Source organism: Macaca fascicularis, chromosome X (assembly GCF_037993035.2).
Source record: "Macaca fascicularis isolate 582-1 chromosome X, T2T-MFA8v1.1".
NCBI classification, from domain to species: domain Eukaryota; kingdom Metazoa; phylum Chordata; class Mammalia; order Primates; family Cercopithecidae; genus Macaca; species Macaca fascicularis.
The window spans coordinates 55804315-55813060 of record NC_088395.1 but is presented as its reverse complement, the minus strand read 5'-3'; the positions used below and the strand labels follow the sequence as shown (position 1 = coordinate 55813060).

The 8746-nt window shown below is 39.3% G+C and overlaps 1 pseudogene; it reads left to right on the top strand.

Moving 5' to 3' along the window:
- The first annotated feature begins 233 nt into the window (after positions 1 to 233).
- LOC102129318 (X antigen family member 3-like) lies at positions 234 to 5187 on the top strand (annotated as a pseudogene).
- The last annotated feature ends 3559 nt before the right edge of the window (positions 5188 to 8746 follow it).

Genomic DNA, 8746 nt, shown 5'->3' with positions numbered 1-8746 from the left:
TCCTGTGTCTTTTGCCAGAAGCTATAAGGCATTGCTCATCTAGCTTGACCAACTTAAGTGGCTTTGCAAGCATTCGGAAGGCACACACTTACACTTACCCTGAGACTTAGATTGTAAGTATTTATCAACTTTTAAAAAATGACAAGTTAACATTTGGTCATGGAAGTGGTCAAATACAGCTGTCCTTTCAAGTGCATTTACCAATTCACAGTATTCTGTTTGCAGTGTGAAATATGATTTGGCGAGGAAGATGAACATATAGGCCTAGACCAAGGAGAAGTGTACCACCTCCTGAGCTGATTGGGCCTCTGCCGGTGAGTGTCTTAACCTTTGATGTTTTCTATTAGCAAAAAGTTATTTTTGTAACTTGTTGTTACAAAAATATGTTTTGTAATTGTTGTTGAACCAGTATAGATTCACCGATAAAGGTCTCCCATGCTATAAAAATGATCATGGCATCTCTTGAAGGAAAGACTAATCCAAGAGAATTAAGTTCTTTTGTTGTCTGGATGGATGATAGTGTGTTCCCCAGATTTTTTTCGCATGATTTCCTTCTCATGCTTATTTGCAAAAGATTATGCATATTCATCCCAACATAGATTAAAACAGCTTCCAAGGCCCTTGAGGGTAACTGTCTTAGAGTAACTTCTCTGTGGGAAGAGTAACTTTATGAAGTATAAGTATGTGGAAGAGTATTGGAGAAATGTCTTTAGACTCATGATCAGAAATATCTATGTATTCTGTATATTTATATTATTTAAATGTATTGATAACAAAACTTTTTATCTGCACACACACACCTCTGGTTCCAGGAGCCCAGTGACGAGAAACCTCAGCAAGAGGAACCACCAACTGAAAGTCGGGATCCTACTCCTGGTCAGGAGAGAGAAGATCAGGGGTGCAACTGATATTCAAGGTGCTGGGAAGGGAAGGAATATTATCTATGGTGGGCGGGGGGGTGGTGGGCAGAAGAAGCCTATATGTGCGTCATGCATTTTGCCATAAACCAGTAACAGGAGGAAAGAAAACATTAGGAAAGGATCTCAAACACTTGCTGAAAGTTGGCTGGAAAAGTGAACAGTATAGTTTGCAGCTTCATGCAGTCCCTGGATACAATGAATCTTCTCTTTTTCTTGCAGGTTTATTTTGCATGCTTGAAAATACAGTCCTTGCTAAATCAGATGAAACTGTTTAATGCGGTGTACAAAATTTCACTAGTTTGATCTTCTTAGAATATTGTCTGATCTTCTCAGCTGTGGTGTCCACAGTATTGTATGCACCCTTTAATAGCATGTAGAATGCCAAGTCACCCTACCTTGTAACACCCTGAATAAAGTCCATTTGCATAAGGATATTAGTCCCATTTTATAAATAAGAAAACTGAGGCTCTGAAATGGGGGCTTACCAAGAACACTTGACTCATGGAGAAGGAATTCATGTTTCATTCCAAGGTTTGTGTTCTTCCTACCATCTGTGTTAGAAAACATGAATGATTTTGCTTAAAATGTTCATGCTTGAATGTGTCTGTACTGCAAGGTACTTCAGTATTGGCTCAGGACAAAACACAGTTCCGTGAAGCAGGATAGCAACTCCAGAAAAGACGTCAATGAATGACAGCCACTGTTTCCTTTGCTCTGCATTTTTGACAGTATGTTTGGTAAAAGCTGGATAGTTCAGGACATTGGCATACAGGTAGCTGTATTAGTATATTTTTAAGAGACTTTTTAATAGTTGTTTAAACTTTTATAATTAGAAAACTCAAAGTACGATAAGATTATCATGAAACAGAAATTATTTCCTCAACAGATAGCATTCCGAAGTTAAACACTGACAGAACTTGGGTCATGGATTATTTTAGCAATTCACTGTTAAGGGGGTTCCAGAATATGACTGTCAACAATACCCATTAATTTTTTTTTCACTCAAGTTCCTGTACTCTTGTGGAAGACAGTGATTTTGCTGTTATATTTGGTACTTTTTTTCTGAATGCGATTCATTTATGGAAAGTTACATATAGGGCCTTTGGACCTAAGTTTGTTTAATTTTAACCAAAAAATGTTCAAGTTACCTCAACAGGTGATGAGTGTCAGGACTGTAAGATTTGTCATAGGCTTACCAATACATTCATCTAATCTTTCAGAAAATTACATTTACGTTATGATTAAAATGCTATCCATTGGGCAGTCTTCAGATTTCCTGGATAGCTGATACTCACTGTTTATAATACACAATGGTAAAGTATAGGAAATATAAGTGTGGTCTGATTTTTCCTCAGATTGTCATTTAAGATAAGATTTCATAATACAGGAAAACAAAGGTGGGACATCTTTGCATCACATTTATTGCCACAGTAGCCTACAGCCTTTTATTTCATAACACTGAGGAAAAGGATATTATCATTATCTTTCTTGTTTGCCTTCTTCAGTTGATAGCCTTTGTATTTTTAAGTGCCTGACCTGAAAGCTGATCTCCAGGAGCTGTCTCAGTCAAAGACTGGGGATGAATGCAGACATGGTCCTGATGACCAGGAGAAGATTCTGCCAAAATCAGACAATTTAAAATGCCAGAAGGAGGTATGCTATCTATTAAGATGCAAACTTATATGCTTTCTGTTTTCCACAATATTATACTTTCGATAGTAAGAGAGAACATTACTACCCCTTTAAAATCAGAGTTCAAATGCAGACTTTCTTTGAAAGGTTGTTCAGACTCCAGTTGCCTGACTACGAGACTTAAACACTGTCAGATACAGACACAAATTGTGTCAAAGCCATATCGAATCATCAAATATGAAAGCATATTCTTAATTCTGATTATACCCAACAACTAACAATTTTCAGATTTTTTTCTCATTTCTGCTTTTAAAAAATACATAATGCATTTCTAATACCAGTTTGTGTGAAATATCTTGAGCAACTTAAGCAGATTCTAGTACCAGCTCTAACATTATTTGTGAGATTCTGAATTCCATAAATTCTACATCCATCTTTTGCTGTTATTGAAAATAGTAAATGCAAATCAGATATATTAAAATCTGTTTCAAAGTTGATTTCTGTATCCTCATGTTCTATTGGATGGAATACAAAGATATGATTTGTTTTTCATAACAATCAGTTTCAGTCCAGTTATAATATCTGAGTTGAGATTTCATGGTTCCTAAGAAAATGAGTGGGCAGGCCAGGCACGGTGGCTCACACCTGTAATCCCAGCTCTTTGGTAGGTCAAGGCCGGCAGATCACAAGGTCACAAAGTCAAGAGATCGAGACCATCCTGGCAAACATGGTGAAACCCCATCTCTAATAAAAATACAAAAATTAGCTGGGCATGGTAGTGCACGCCTGTAGTCCCAACTACTCGGGAGGCTGAGGCAGGAATATGGCTTGAACCCGGGAGGCAGAGGTTACAGTGAGCCAAAATCGCACCACTGCACTCCAGTCTGCCGACAGAGCGAGACTCTGTCAAAAAAAAAAAAAAGAAGAAAGAAGGAAGGAAGGAAGGAAGGAAGGAAGGAAGGAAGGAAGGAAGGAAGGAGGGAGGGAGGGAGGGAGGGAGGGAGGAAGGAAAGAAGGAAAGAAAGAGAAAATGAGTGGGCAACTTGCTTGATGAAAGTATCTTTTCCACACATTTTTCAAATTGGCAACTGTTAATCAGAAGAACTTCTGAATTTATAGGAAGCATTCCATGTTTATGGAAGAAATTACCTAAATGTTTTTACTCTACACTGCTGAACCATTCCATTAGACTATTTACATTGAAAGATAATTTTCAATTATTTCCAGGAGCCCGTTGAACAAGCCTCAGTTGCATTCTTAGGAATCTTATAGTCTTAAATGATTATCTTGTTAAAATAGTTAGCAAATTACATGAGAAAGGAAAATAATAAAAAATGAAAAGAATAAAGAACAATAGAATAAATCTAAGGAAAAAGGAAAGAGGTACTTAATAGGAGACAGCTATGAATCATTAGTAAGAGGAAATGTAATCCACAAGTAATAAATTTAAAAGATTGTTCTTTTGAAAAGTATCTGTGAATACAGTAAGAAAATGGAGAATGGAAAATGGAAAATGCTCAGCATGGAATATGAACAAGACCCTAACAGATACTGAATATATGGTATAATTGAAAGTGAATACATTCTTGAACTCTAATATTTTCAAAATATGAATGAATGATTGATATGCTAGAGACACACACATTAGTTAATCTATTCCAGTAATACCTGAATATCTAAACATCATAAAGACTGTGGAAGAACTTCTGAAACTTACCACTTATCCCTCAAAAATGCTTAACTTTTAGAAACAATTATTTGGCTTTTCTAGATATTTGGCTCTCCTTTTCTATTTTCCTCTCCCTCCATTTCTTTTTCTTTTTTTTTTTTTTTTTGCCCCACTGTTCATGGTATACACCTCTTTCCCATTTTGATGTTAAAAATAATAGTGATAGAATAAACTGAATCTGACCATGTAATTTATTTTACCAATGGGAATACTTTCAAGTGTAAAAAGAGAGACTCTTCATATTGATATCAGGATATCAGGTGAAAATCTTGGACAAATGGTTACCATACCTGAAAGACCACAGAACGCAAACTAGCCCCAAGCAATATTTTTGCACTTGTGTGCAACAGAGAAAAAACAAATGCAGTACTGGGCTTTCCATTCACTGCACTTACGCAATTCCTAATGTAACATTAACTGCTTCCCAGGAGCTTGTTGAACATCCAGGCTATTATTTCAAGCCAAAACATTACATTACATTATACATTGTTTGTAAATTCCTTTTATTTCTTAGGTTTGTTGTGTGTTGGTTATATTTTTATTAAAACTATATACAATGTTTGCTTTTCACTTTCAGACACCTTTTAATAGGTCACTTGATTTAATGTGTTCTGAAGTTAGACAGTTTTTGGTTTCCTTGAACGACAGAAAGCAGGGTGTTTTAAAAATGTTGCTAATGTATATGCTTGGAAGACTATCTTCAAGTTTGTGCAGAGGTTTAACTGAATGTTAGCCATCAGGTTATTCTTAGGCTTCTGGTTTCAGCCCATGGTATAAAACCAAAACTTTCGTGTCCTTCGCATACCTTTAATGTCATCTGAATACAGTTCTGCTACTAATATTCCCTCCTGTTATGTTTCTATTATAGGTGACAGACAACCACAGGTTTCAACGAAGACAAGCTGAAACAACACGAACTGTTTTTATCTAAGATATTTGACTTAAAAATATTGAAATAAACTTTTGCAGCTTTCTCCAAAGAAGTCTTGCACATCTTTTGTTCATTTTATTCCGAAATATTTGAAACTATTGAAAATGGTGGCCTAGTGTGGTATCTCAAGCCTGTAATCTCAGCACTTTGGGATGCTGAGGCAGGAGGATTTCTTGAGCTCAGGAAACTGACACCAGCTTGGGCAACATAGTGAGATCCCCTCACTCCAAAAATAAATGAATGAATGCATGAATGTATGCATGTACACATGTAGCGTTAGTCCTAGCTACTCTTGAGGTTAAAGTGAGAGGATCTCTTGAACTCAGGAGGTCGAGGATGCAGGTAGTTATGTTCAGGCCACTGCAACTCCAGCCTGGGTGACAGAGTGAGACTCTGTTTTAAAAAAATAGGAAAAGTAGGGTGCGGAGCAAGATGGCCGAATAGGAACAGCTCCAGTCTCCAACTCCCAGCGCCAGCGACACAGACGACCGGTGATTTCTGCATTTTCAACTGAGGTACTGGGTTCATCTCACTAGGGAGTGCCAGACAATTGGTGCTGGTCAGCTGCTGCAGCCCGACCAGCGGGAGCTGAAGCAGGGCGAGGCATCGCCTCACCTGGGAAGCGCAAGGGGAAAGGGAATCCCTTTTCCTAGCCAGGGGAACTGAGACACACAACACCTGGAAAATCGAGTAACACCCACCCCAATACTGTGCTTTAAGCAAGCAGGCACACCAGGAGATTATACCCACACCTGGCCGGGAGGGTCCCATGCCCACGGAGCCTCCCTCATTGCTAGCACAGGAGTCTGCAATCTCGCCGCAAGGCAGCAGGGAGGCTGGGGGAGGGGCGCCCACCATTGCTGAGGCTTAGGAAGGTAAACAAAGCCCCTGGGAAGCTCGAAATGGGTGGAGCTCACAGCAGCTCAAGGAAACCTGCCTGTCTCTGTAGACTCCACCTCTGGGGACAGGGCAAAGTAAACAACAACAAAAGCAGCAGAAACCTCTGCAGACGCAAATGACTCTGTCTTACAGCTTTGAAGAGAGCAGTGGATCTCCCAACACGGAGGTTGAGATCTGAGAAGGGACAGACTGCCTGCTCAAGTGGGTCCCTGACCCCTGAGTAGCCTAACTGGGAGACATCCCCCACTAGGGGCAGTCTGACACCCCACACCTCACAGGGTGGAGTACACCCCTGAGGGGAAGCCTCCAAAGCAAGAATCAGACAGGTACACTTGCTGTTCAGCAATATTCTATCTTCTGCAGCCTCTGCTGCTGATACCCAGGCAAACAGGGTCTGGAGTGGACCTCAAGCAATCTCCAACAGACCTACAGCTGAGGGTCCTGACTGTTAGAAGGAAAACTATCAAACAGGAAGGACACCTACACCAAAACCCCATCAGTACATCACCATCATCATCAAAGACCAGAGGCAGATAAAACCACAGAGATGGGGAAAAAGCAGGGCAGAAAAGCTGGAAATTCAAAAAATAAGAGCGCATCTCCCCCGGCAAAGGAGCGCAGCTCATCGCCAGCAACGGATCAAAGCTGGACGGAGAATGACTTTGACGAGATGAGAGAAGAAGGCTTCAGTCCATCAAACTTCTAAGAGCTAAAGTAAGAATTACGTACCCAGCACAAAGAAATTAAAAATCTTGAAAAAAAAGTGGAAGAATTGATGGCTAGAGTAATTAATGCAGACAAGGTCATAAACGAAATGAAAGAGATGAAAACCATGACACGAGAAATACGTGACAAATGCACAAGCTTCAGTAACCGACTCGAACAACTGGAAGAAAGAGTATCAGCGATTGAGGATCAAATGAATGAAATGAAGCGAGAAGAGAAACCAAAAGAAAAAAGAAGAAAAAGAAGTGAACAAAGCCTGCAAGAAGTATGGGATTATGTAAAAAGACCAAATCTACGTCTGATTGGGGTGCCTGAAAGTGAGTGGGAAAATGGAACCAAGTTGGAAAACACTCTTCAGGATATCATCCAGGAGAACTTCCCCAACCTAGTAGGGCAGGCCAACATTCGAATCCAGGAAATACAGAGAATGCCACAAAGATATTCCTCAAGAAGAGCAACTCCAAGACACATAATTGCCAGATTCACCAGAGTTGAAATGAAGGAAAAAATCTTAAGGGCAGCCAGAGAGAAAGGTCGGGTCACCCACAAAGGGAAGCCCATCAGACTAACAGCAGGTCTCTCGGCAGAAACTCTACAAGCCAGAAGAGAGTGGGGGCCAATATTCAACATTCTTAAAGAAAAGAATTTTATTTTATTTTATTTTATTTATTTTTTTTTTAAGAAAAGAATTTTAAATCCAGTATTTCATATCCAGCCAAACTAAGTTTCATAAGTGAAGGAGAAATAAAATCCTTTACAGATAAGCAAATGCTTAGAGATTTTGTCACCACCAGGCCTGCCTTACAAGAGACCCTGAAGGAAGCACTAAACATGGAAAGGAACAACTGGTACCAGCCATTGCAAAAACATGCCAAAATGTAAAGACCATCGAGGCTAGGAGGAAACTGCATCAACTAAGAAGCAAAATAACCAGTTAATATCATAATGGCAGGATCACGTTCAAAAATAACAATATTAACCTTAAATGTAAATGGACTAAATGCTCCAATTAAAAGACACAGACTGGCAAACTGGATAGAGTCAAGACCCATCAGTCTGCTGTATTCAGGAGACCCACCTCACATGCAGAGACATACATAGGCTGAAAATAAAGGGATGGAGGAAGATTTACCAAACAAATGGAGAACAAAAAAAAGCAGGGGTTGCAATACTAGTGTCTGATAAAACAGACGTTAAACCATCAAAGATCAAAAGAGACAAAGAAGGCCATTATATAATGGTAAGAGGATCAATTCAACAGGAAGAGCTAACTATGCTAAATATATATGCACCCAATACAGGAGCACCCAGATTCATCCAGCAAGTCCTTAGAGACTTACAAAGAGACTTAGACTCCCATACAATAATAATGGGAGACTTCAACACTCCACTGTCAACATTAGACAGATCAACGAGACAGAAAGTTAACAAGGATATCCAGGAATTGAACTCATCTCTGCAGCAAGCAGACCTAATAGACATCTATAGAACTCTCCACCCCAAATCAACAGAATATACATTCTTCTCAGCACCACATCGCACTTATTCCAAAATTGACCACATAATTGGAAGTAAAGCACTCCTCAGCAAATGTACAAGAACAGAAATTATAACAAACTGTCTCTCAGACCACAGTGCAATCAAACTAGAACTCAGGACTAAGAAACTCAATCAAAACTGCTCAACTACATGGAAACTGAACAACCTGCTCCTGAGTGACTACTGGGTACATAACGAAATGAAGGCAGAAATAAAGATGTTCTTTGAAACGAATGAGAACAAAGATAGAACATACCAGAATCTCTGGGACACATTTAAAGCAGTGTGTAGAGGGAAATATATAGCACTAAATGCCCACAAGAGAAAGCAGGAAAGATCTAAAATTGACACCCTCACATCACAATTAAA